This window comes from Mixophyes fleayi, chromosome 3 (genome assembly GCF_038048845.1).
Source record: "Mixophyes fleayi isolate aMixFle1 chromosome 3, aMixFle1.hap1, whole genome shotgun sequence".
Taxonomy (NCBI): domain Eukaryota; kingdom Metazoa; phylum Chordata; class Amphibia; order Anura; family Limnodynastidae; genus Mixophyes; species Mixophyes fleayi.
Window position 1 is genome coordinate 102,255,320 of NC_134404.1, and position 12,181 is coordinate 102,267,500.

The window sequence follows — 12,181 nt, forward strand, 5'->3', positions numbered from 1 at the left end:
GATTTGGTAGGAACCCATGATATAACTAAGGCACTGTGTCAAAGTTCTCTTGTATATTACACTGAAATAACAGTAATACCGCTTTCATACTGCCGCCCCGGCAATATCCCGGGTTTTTCAAGCTGGGTTTTTGCCGGGGCTCGGAGCGTCCCAGTTCAGAAATACCATTCATACTGCACCTCGGACCCGGGAATTTCCCGGGTTGACCCCATTCATACTGCACAAGTCTGTGCCCTGGCAATTTGTGGGAGTCATCACCAGTGCAGTTTTCATTGGCTGAAAAATGGTGATGTCATTGAAAGGTGACTGTTTTTTTGATGCATAAAGATGATGCAAAAGTGGATGGTGATTGTTTACCACATTACTTTTCATCATGGCCGACGACTCACTTTTGTGTAGCCCAGAGTTCATGTTTACTAGTGTGTTTTTGCTGTTTTATGCAGCAAATGAGAGTTTGCTGCAGCTGCTGACACTGTGCACTCTTGCACAGTCCCAGTTCAGGAGGAGGAAGGCGAAGTTTATGGCACAACAGAAGAAAACTCGGTGTCTGTATATGCGCAGGAGGAGAGCTTTTCTCAGGGCCAGCATTGCCTCAATTTTGAGATTCATGCTGCCAGTAACCGAACCATGCGTGCCAGAGAGCGTAGCCACGGAGAAGCTTTCTGGTCTACTGTGGAAGCGTTTGAGGAACAGCAGTGGATGCAACACTTCAGAATGTCACGTGGGACATTTAACTATATGCTGGACCTTATTAACCCAGCACTTTCCAGGAAGGCCACTAACTTTGGGAAACCTATTCCACCATGTAGGCGCCTTTCTATTGTGTTGTGGTGGTATGCTACCCCTGGAGAATACCGGACAATCTCCTGCTTGTTTGGAGTGGGGATATCCACGGTGTGCACTCTAGTGCATGAAGTCACCACAGCATTGCTGGAAGCCCTGTATCATCGCTTCATCTCCTTACCGCAAGGTCAGCGCCTGGATGATACAATTGCAGGATTCCTGAAGCGTGGGTTTCCACAGTGTGCTGGAGCCATAGACGGGACACACATCCCCATCATTGCCCCCACAGACAACCATGCGGATTACTACAACCGCAAAAGCTGGCATTCCATCATTCTGCAGGCTGTGGTTGACCACAACTATTGGTAAGCATTTTTTATGGTTTTTTTTTATGTGACTGTGCCATGTGTAATGCGTATTGTAAAACATTGCTATATGCATTTTTTTATGTCAGTTTCACAGATGTTTTCATCGGCTGGCCTGGACGTTCCCATGAAGCCAGAGTTCTAGCAAATTCAGACCTTTACCAAATTGCTGAGGAAAGACAAGATGGCTGGCTGTTCCCTAGAGAGGTAAATATAGGTGTAATGTTGTATGATGTTTTTGTAATTGAAGCTTATATACTATTGTTTGCTATCAATATTGTATGTATTTACTGCCGCTTTTTATATATAGATGTACCACTTGCATTTTCACCATATAGTACAAAGTGTACTGCGTTATGTGACCAATATTTTTAACATGGTGACGTGAAACTGCATGTTTTTATTTACAGAAATCTACGTTTGTTGATGGTGTGGAGATACCGGTACACATCATTGGGGATGCTGCTTACCCTTTGAGGCGCTGGCTGATGAAGGGGTTCACTCAGCAACATCACCTGTCTCAGGAACAGATCCGGTTTACACATACCCTCAGCTCGGCTCGGATGGTGGTGGAAAATGCTTTTGGGCGCTTGAAAGGACGTTGGCGCTGTCTATTGAAGCGCAATGACATTGACACCAAGCTTGTGCCCCACGTGGTTGCTGCTTGCTGTATTTTACATAACATTTGCGAAATACAAAAAGAGCAATTTCTGGAATGTGCAGGAATCTGAAATGCCAGTGCTGTCAGTGGACTCCAGTACTTTTGAAGGAGAGCGCACCAATACCTCTGCTGAACTTATTAGGACCACCCTCACTGCCAATTTGACCTCACTTGTTTGAATGTACCACACAAATGTAAAAGTAAAAAAAAAATGTTTATTTCACATATTGTATTTTGTTTTGAACATATTTCCTTATATGTCTCTTCACAAAAATATAAAATGACACAATACAAAAGTGCTTACTTGCATGTGGAAAAAAATATATATATACACAAGTAGTAAACAGAAGACACAAATGTGCCCAAACAGTAAGTGCAAATTTGCTTTTCACGTAATATGTGAAGCTAACGGCGTGTTTCCAGATCACACGTAACATACATGATAACAATTAACTATTAAACATTTGTCCATAAAACATGATTATTACAATTGCCGATATTGTGGCATTTCTGGTTGTGGAGTGGTTTGGTTATCAGGTGGGTATTCTATGTTGGGGTTACCTATAGGTTGAGCATGTTGTGTATTCTGTACCGGGTTTGGAGGGTTATTGTTGCCTAACATGGGTTGCCCCCGCTGGTACATAGGATAATGTCTGTCATAAAAGTAAGGACTTGGAGGAGGTGCCTGCACCCGTGAGAGGAGTCTGTCCATGAATCCCATCATACACTCACGATTTTTGCGTAACACGCGTTCCTACATGTTCATGATTTGCATGAGGAAAGAGTCCTGGAGATCCCGCTCATTGTCCATGAAACGCTGCAGTTGTGTATTCTCGTGTTCCCTCATGTTGCTCTCCCGCAGTTGATCCATCATGACAGTTGTCATTGTTTTAATTGCTTGCTCCATTTTGTTGGGCCTTTTGCGTTTTTTAGGAACGTTGTAAACTGTACGTAGAAAAAAACACAGTAAAACATACATTAGAATATATAATATGGCAGAACAAAAAAGCAGTGTTGTAAGCTGATATGTGCTTGAGGCCTCCTCCCTCTTGCCCAGTAGTTTTGCACTGCAACATATGCGTGTTAATGTTCTAATACTTTGGAGTGTATTATATTTGTCTTTTGGGCTTTTTGTTGATATAGTTCTCTTTTTTAAGTTATGTAAATATATTGGTATTTGGTTTGCATTTATGTTGATATACTTCATTTTTTTTGCCAGTTATGTTCAAACATTTTTTTTTTTAAAGTTATGTAGATATATTTATTGGTATTTGGCTTGCATTTCTGTTGATATAGTTCTCTGTTTTTGTCAGTTATGTTTATACAGTTCATTTTTTTTTTCAATTATGTAGATATATTGGTATGTATATATAGTTGGTTATTATGTGAGATTATTAAAGATACTTACTGTTGGAGCGTAAACTGGGACCTGGCGTAGACTTTGACACCGGCACTGGTTCTGACTGCGTTTCTTGCGAAGTATCTGTAACGACTTGCGCAGCAGGGAATGGCTGTGAATCGTTCAATTCCTCCCAAGAAATGTTGGTGTTATCTGTTGTGGCAGAGCACTCCAGTTCTGGGGTGTCTTCAATAGAATCTTCTATTATTACCGTTGCGGCCTCGCTTGTCTGTGTGCTCTCTGGTGGTGTTGGTATAGCCGCATCCACATTGCTAGAAGATGACAGCGCAATTGGATTTGTCAGAGGAGAATGTCCAAAGACCATATTGCACTGGTCATAAAAGGGCCAGTCCATTCTTTCAGCGCCACTTTTGCGCCTGTTGTGGTCATGGACTTTAGTGTACTGCTTCCTCAGGGACTTCAATTTGTTCAGGACTTGTTGCTGTGTCCTCTTTATGACACGTTGTGTGAGTATTTTGGCGATATTGTAGTACACTGTGGCATCCTTCACAGTCCCAGTCACTTGCCTTCTAATTTCTTCCTCCCCTCTGACATTCAGCAGCTCACGCACCTCTTCCTCCATCCAGTGTGTCATAATTGCTGTAAATAAATAATAAAAAATAATAAAAGCAATTTTCTCCCAAAAAAAACGTTTCTGCTTCAGCTTGATGTTGAGTACACCATCCATTATCTCTCCTAAAAAGCTTCTACAATCTCCCACGGGCTTCCACCGATGACATCATCCTCCAGAGACAGGCAGACAGCCAATCAGCATGTTTTTTGTGCAACCCGGGTTGAAAAACCCGGGTTGCACCATTCATAGTGCAGGCAACCCGGGTCCGACCCCTCGATAAATCCCGGGTTGAAGACCCGGGTTTTTAGACCCGGGATTTTGGACTTGTACCATTCAAACTGCACCAAGACCCGGGTCGTTTGAGCTTGCCCCGGCAAAAACCCGGGATTTTGGTGCAGTATGAATGGGGTATTATGGGGAACTAAAGTAATATTTATTGTTTACTTCTAGCAGGGTAGGGTCTCAATGGCTGAAGGGCCAGGCAAGACAGGAAACAGAAAGTCCAAAATGAACATAAATATCCAAAGTCATTTAAACTTGCCAGAGTTAGGATTCTAGAAATGCACGATGGTCAAGATAGCCATAAGTCGGGGTACCAGAAAATCAGGTCAGGAAGAGCCAAAGTCAAAAGCGAGGTATCACAAGATGCTGGAATACTGGAACTGGGTACCAGGAATAGGAAGCCAAGTACTACAAGGTCCGATTGCAAGAAGTTAGTATTTATAGGGTAGTCATCAGCATTACCAACTACAGATGAGTGAGGTAGCTCAGCTGCTTCCAAGACACATACAGCACTGCACCTGTAAGGACTAATTGCAGCGAAGGGTCAGACAGTTACACACTACCTAATATTCACAAGGCCTGAATTATATTCATATACTAGTTCCTAGAAAATGTATAAACTGAATACTTATGAATATTAGCCAAAAAATGGCAGTCTTCACTATGTGTAGATGACAGGTGCACTGTAAAGGGAAGGCTCATCTCTTCCCATGCCCATTTCACAGACTTAAGTTAGATAGTGCAAACGTTTATTTAGCATGCAATTGCATCTCTTGTAATTGCTAGCCCCGTAAGGGATCAGCCTTTATGTCACAATTTTAAATGCATAATCAAAGAACTGAGCTTTTTGGTAGAACTTTTATTAAAGTCCAACATTTTCAACAGCAGAGACAAAACATAACTTAAGCCATTTATTCATCTACAAATGACAACATCGCAGTTAGCATATGTCTGATCCTATAGTTAATTCCAATACAGTGGTTGACTTTAAGTTACCCTCTTCCCCAAGACTGGAAGAAACATTTTGCCTATGCATGAAGTGCCTTGATACTCTAGGGTTCACAGCTGTAGTTCAAAAGGAAACTATTGCAGATAGCATCATCATCACCATTTATTTATATAGCACCACTAATACCGCAGCGCTGTAAAGAAAACTCACATCAGTCTCTGCCCCATTGGGGCTTACAGTCTAAATTCCCTAACACACACACACACAGAGACTAGGGTCAATTTGTTGGCAGCCAATTAACCTACCAGTATGTTTTTGGCGTGTGGGAGGAAAACGGAGCACCCGGAGGAAACACGGGGAGAACATACAAACTCTTCACAGATATGGCCATGGTCGGGAATTGAACTCATGATCCCAGTGCTGTAAGGCAGAGGTGCTAACCACTATGCCACCGTGCTGCCTTTGACTGGTTAGGAGTTAGTTGCTAAAATTGTGGAATCAAACCTCCTTATTATTATTGTCATAAAGCTCTAATGTACTGTATATATCATTATAGTTGAGGTGAGGGCATTTAGTCAAAAACGTTGCTGATTTGTCCAATCAGAATGATTCACAAAGTGATTTGTTTGGAATCTGAACATCATTACCCGACTTTTGTTATTCAGGTTCTATGCAAAGCAAAAAGTAAATTAGTACCATAATAATATTGCAATTTCCACCTATCATCATCTAATTATATAGCGCCTCTAATTCTTCAGCGCTGTACAGAGAACTCACTCACATCAGTCCCTGCCCAATTGGAGCTTACACTCTAAATTCCCTAACACATACACAGACAGAGACAGATTAGGGTCAATTTGTTAGCAGCCAATTAACCTACCAGTATGTTTTTGGAGTGTGGGAGGAAACCGGAGCACCCAGAGGAAACCCACGCAAACACAGGGAGAACATACAAACTCTTCACAGATATGGCCATGGTCGGGAATTGAACTCATGATCCCAGTGCTTTAAGGCAGAGGTGCTAACCACTATGCCACCGTGCTGCCTTTTGTTTGCTTTTTAACATCAATATTTTTATTAAACTTGTATCAAATTTAAGGGAAACAGAAAGCAAAATAGGGGGATAGAGAATACACAGGAAATGAAGAAGGGTGAAGGATATATAGTGGGGAATGAACACAATTGCAAGATCATATTAGCCAAAGCATTTTCGGTATAGCAGGTAGCACATCTATACGTTTGTGAACTTGCTAACTCAATTATGGATTTAAGCTTGCAATGGTTGTGGTGATTCTAACATAGAAATATACAGTGGGACATCAAGTGGGTGGACTGGGATCCATCACCATGTGTGAAGCGCTACGGAATTTGCTGGCGCTATATAAATAAATGTTGATGATGATGATGATGATGACATGTTCATGCCAACTGATCCATTTCCAGATGCCTTTTGTTGATGTGACTAATGTGAAGCTTGAGCACTGGCAGCTTTGCTTGTTGGAAAGGGAGTTTAATGATGGAAAAAAATCTAGTGAAGTTCTTCTTTACCCAGGCATTAGTTATACAATCTGCATTACATAGATGACTTCATCCAGGGAGCTTTTTAGTCCTCCATATTTATTAGGACTTCCTGGGATAACATATTTGCTTAAAATAATCCAGCTAACAACATTTATCCATGCAAAAAAAATCAAATACCACAGATCCATAGAACTGGAAGATAATTAAAAATAGCAGTATTTTGTATCTCTAAAGTTGAGTTACAGCAGCGCTCTTGTTTGCATCCTTCATTAAATGGCTCAAGCTATCAATGTATGCTATGACTTATTACATATAAAGCAGTCAAAGCAATATATGACAAGAAGGTAGAAAACAGAAATCAATCATGAGATAAACAACTAAATTATTAGATTGATGAGCTACGCATTTTGACCACAAACAAGAAGATTTGTGGTCACATGTCATTTTAATCTTGATCAGTGCCTTTTCTTGGTGATCACAATATCATGAATCTTATTGTAACCTTTAAAAACAAACAAACATCTTGTTCCAGTAGAGAAGCAGTACATAATTATTAATATGGAAGGCTTTGAATGCAATTTGCAGAAGGCACCTGATTCGCTGGCCAATTTGCAAAGTGTCACATGTATAGCTGGCTGCCCACACATGGCTTCAAGGCAGATTTTTTTACTACAGACATTGGCTTATATCCAATAACAACACAGAAGTAAATGATTCCAAAAAGTCAAGAGCTGCAGATTATGCTGTGTTTGGCAAATGTATTCTTACATGTCAACAGGACTGTGTTTTTAATATATACCAATTTTAAAATGCAAATAATGCTACTCAGATTATAATAATAATTTTTTATACAACTTTTACAACCCTAGACAATTTCTAAGGATTACTTTGATGTAACCTAATAATTTAATATATTGTAGGGATTTAAAAATATGCTTATGTCCAAACTCCAAGCTAAAATATCACAACTTATTAAATAACCATCACATGAATTAGTGTATAAAAAACTGGATATAGGCCACAACTCATCTTCTCCCACAGGGTAGCTGTCATATTTTTCCAATTGGGTGATTTTAGAGAATCTTGCCAAATAAAGCTGCATATTCCATGTGCTTTAACCCATTACTATATTGACAAAACACAAATATATGCTGAATTTATATTACAGAGAAAATATTGAATATTAAAGATGTACATATAGAAAGACATTCCACAGCAACTCTTACAGATATGTGTTTTTTAGATGCTTCATTCTAATGACATCTTATAACATGGGGCATTATAACTTTACATATTTCAGATGTAGCACCTCTAAGTCTAAAATACTACGACACCCTTAAAAAAAAAAAACCATGACACTCTAGAGAAACTTGCTCAAATTTAGAGCTCAAACCAAGATGGTGGCAGCCTAAGATTGGCTCTGCAGACATAGGTAATTTAAAAAACACTATTCCTGTTGAAAAACATAACATGCTAGACCAACCTAATGGCTAAAATAGAGGTGTGGTGGAAGGCCATGCACACCATATTTCTAAAGAGGGGACCCATCTGAACTTGAAAATACCTTACAGCCTATCCTTTCAGGTGAGCAAAATTATAAAAACTCTTCAAACTATAGAGACATTCAACTAACTAGTAAAGACAGAGAATGAGCAGCATCAGAGTTGTCGATGGATGCAAATGGGGCTAAGCAGTTGTCCCTGAGGTGGTACAGATTTTGGCCTGCCTGCTTGATCTGCAAAGTTCAGGGCAGGCATGAGACCAATTGTGTTTGTTATAAACAGAATTAAAATAGCGGCAGAGTATGCTTTGTCTACATTTTCATCCCGCCAACTGCTGACCATGAACTATGTGACTGTACAGTTACTGGGTATGCTCTTATATGCAATAGATGTTTTTTTGCATTCTGATTGGTGGATGGAGCTGGCCAATCACCAATCAGTGTCAGGAGATCTCCACACACTGATTGGTGAATGTTTAGCTGGAATTATCAACCAGAGTGCAGGAAGCTGTCTACTGAACCTTACGGCATCCTTGAACAGCCAAACCTATTCTCCAGTACACAGAAAGACAGTGTGAGACCACAGGCAATGTAATTAATTATTATGGGTCACCTCGGTGATCTAGGGGTTTACGAATAGAGTGTCATGCTCTCACAAAAAAAGCACAGTTGCACTTTGTGGGACTTGATCTTAGGATCAACAAATAAATGTTTTAGATTTTCTTGAGCTACCTGCAATTGCAGCGATTTGCACCTTAATTTAACACCCAATCTAACCAATATTACAAAAAAACAAAGCGTGCTGTGCGCTATTGGTACTTTATACAATAAAAATAGAATTTCATTCATTATACTTCAGCACCTGCTATTCCCAGGTAGTCTCCCATCCAAATACCAACCTGACCCAACCCTGCTTAGCTTCCAAGATCAGATAAGATTGGGCTTATTCAGGGTGATGTGGCTGTAGGCATATATCAGCACAATGTCCTTTTAAAGTGATACGTGCTTTCTTCTTAATAAAGGTGTATCACATCCTCTTTTTCCTCCAGTGTTACATATAAAGAAACAAACAAATAAAAAAGGTCATAGTGCTAACTCTTGAACCTAAACAACTGCAATCTTTCTTCTGGTTTAAACTTCACAGCAGATATAATCCAATTATATCACTTATAAATGTTCTCATCCACAAGTGTAACATTCCTTTTCTTTCCTTTCTTAAAGAGGTCTGACTTTATAGAAGATATTTACTTTTTATAGATGAACCAAACATCTTTGTATTTCATTTTGCTTATCATTCCACAGATTGGGTTCATAAACAAGTAAAGCAGCAATTGTGTGATTTACTTAAAAAGTAAACAAATATTCTTATTTTTCCCAATATATAAAAAAATATAAAAACATTCCAATGTCCAGTTTTAAAATTTCTCTCTGATCCCTATGAGGGTGGTCTCTTCTACTATTAAGCACATAACAGGCAGGTAAGGAGCACCATCACTATGAGATAATATCAGCAGGTGCCGGCCCCATTGCCTCACAGTCCCACAAGCCTTTCAGGAGCAGTTTCCACCTGGCATCGGATTCCCCTGTACTCACTACCTTGATCTTAGGATGTCTGGACTTGGTAATAGCAGTTCAACCAGGTGAGGCACAGCAGGAGTGATTTATCAGAGATATGTCTAGAAGTTATACCTCATATGTGTGCATAGGAAACATGGCGTAGAATCATGCTCTCTGCCCATGTCAAATCAATCCTTTGCATTCTGGGGATATAAGGCTGGAAACAAGCTGCAAATTCAAATTTTGCCTGTTTATTGTGCTTTGACGCATAGTGCAGCTCTTCCTTATTGCCTTTTTGCTGACCAATTACCTGGATTCTGAACTCTGACTTTGTCTGTCCAGCTTCCATATACCTAGCTTGTTCCTGATTTTGTCCCTGGATCTCTCTTCTGGTTCTTGTATCTCCGGCTTGTTTCTGTCTTCATCTCTGTTACACTCTTTTAATTACCAGCTATTGGGATACTTAGCTAAACTTTACTGTCCAATTCTGTGTCACTGCTCTCAGGTTCATGAAAGAATATTCAGGTCAACTCAATGGATTTTTACTGATCTTGCCCTGATTCAAGTGATTTAGACTCTCCAGGGGTGCTTCAATGAATTGCAAACTACACCAATTGCTCTAGCACCCTCACAGTAACATTTTCCAGCTGCTGTGAAATCTGAAGTTATGGTAAAACTACTTGAGAAATATGATTGTGACCATACTCAGTTCCACCAATTCAATGCACAATGTTGCTTAATTTTTCATTTGTGATCTTGCAAATATTCTACAAATTCTTTAAAGTTGGACATGATTCTCATCCTGCTTAAGGAATAATCTTTGGCCTAGGCCATTCCACTCTTAAAGAAACAACATCATATGTTAGTTTTTCTACTGCTGTTTTTCCAAACTTTCAGCAAGGGGTTTGATGATGCTCACAGAGCTGCCACATTGTTTTCATCCGATCACTGCCAGGGATCAGACTCTTTGTTGGATTACACTGTTGAGTTTTGCCAATGGATTGGACACAAATTGGAATTTGACAGTCAAATACCACAAGTACCACAGTGGGATTTTTGGTAACATTAAGGATAAAGTACCCCATATAGGTGTTTCTCAAGCTGTAGTAGAATTCAGCATAGTTGTATAACTATTGATCCTCATCTTATTCAACCATGCTAACCCTTAAAATGCTGCTGTGTGTATGGTTAATACATTTGTCTACTGTTGTCCTCTGTAGGATGTTATAGAGGGTGTTTGCAGGAACTGTTTTACAGATTTTCATTTCACCTATTATCTATATGTTGGATAGCTAGAGAGAAATTAGATGTATATTCACTGTCTTCAAGTGTTAGTGTGTGAGTAACAGCTCTATTAAGTGCTATCTCTGAGTAATAAACATCACTATTACGAAAAAACCTGCTCTGTTACTGTGAGATACCTATACCTGTTGTACTCCTGTGCCCTGCAGATAGTAGCTAGCACTATAATTCATCCCCTGGCTATCCTTTGTTAAGCCCAGAATCCTGAGTCAACACGCTGTTTGCTGCCAAACAGTCCTGATCCATATTAATCAGAAACAAGTGATTCCTCGTACCGATGAAGGTATATGGTAGTGCACAACTATTCTCCATGTATATGTACAAGTGACACTTATAATAGGTGAGTATCTAGTGGCCAAGGGGAATTAGAAGGAGGGGTCAGTAATGAAAGCTTACTGACTGTAAGCAAAACTGCAAAACATTTGTTAAACATGCGGCAAAGTGGCAAAGCTGTCACAATACCTATAAAGGAAAGGTATTATTTACACTATTGACACACTCAGCAGTGTAACAGATTTGTGAGTTAGCAGTGATACTTTTTCAATAGGCATGGCCTTGTAAGAGACACAGGATCCACTAAAGAGACCACAAGCAATTCAGATGGATCGATTTGCTGATTTGTATTAACTATTCTCTTTCACATTTGGCCCATCTAGTCTGGCGATTTTTTTATTAAACTATAGTACCTTAAACCCTATTTGATCATTTATGCTTTGTAAGGATATTCTTATGCTATCCAAGCATGTTTAAATTGCTCTACTGTATTAGACTCTACCACCTGTGATGGGAGGCTATTCCATTTATTCACTACCCTTTCTGTGAAGTAGTTTTTCCTCAAATTTCCTCTGAGCCTACTTCCATCTAGTTTCAGTGCATGTCCTCGTGTTCTAGTACTTCCCTTTCTTTGAAGAATGTTTCCCTCATGTACCTTGGTTCAACCCATGATATTTTTGAAAGTTTCTATCATGTCCCCCCTTTCCCTTCAAACTATACATATTAAGATCTTGAGTCTTTCCGGGTAAGTCTTCTGCTGTAGGTCACGCACCATTTTAGTTGCCCTTCTTTGTACAGTCTCTAATGTATTTATATCCTTCTGGAGATATGGTCTCCAGAACTGAGCACACTATTCTAGATGAGGATGTACCAATGACCTATACAATGGCATTAGTACTTCCTTCTTTCTGCTATTGATTCCTCTCACTATGCAACCAAGCATCTGACTTGCCTTCCTCATTGCTTTGTTAAATTGTTTACCTGCCTTTAAGTCACCTGAAATAGTAACTCCTA

At 39.7% G+C, this 12,181-nt stretch overlaps 1 long non-coding RNA gene and 1 pseudogene across 1 annotated transcript; one reads left to right on the forward strand and one right to left on the reverse strand.

Moving 5' to 3' along the window:
• The first annotated feature begins 1,243 nt into the window (after nucleotides 1-1,243).
• LOC142142728 (uncharacterized) lies at nucleotides 1,244-2,032 on the forward strand. Its single transcript, XR_012689301.1, has 2 exons — nucleotides 1,244-1,355; nucleotides 1,559-2,032. It is a non-coding gene; the product is annotated as an uncharacterized LOC142142728 (long non-coding RNA).
• A 6,853-nt stretch (nucleotides 2,033-8,885) lies between these two features.
• LOC142146646 (5S ribosomal RNA) lies at nucleotides 8,886-9,004 on the reverse strand (annotated as a pseudogene).
• Between the last annotated feature and the right edge of the window lie 3,177 nt (nucleotides 9,005-12,181).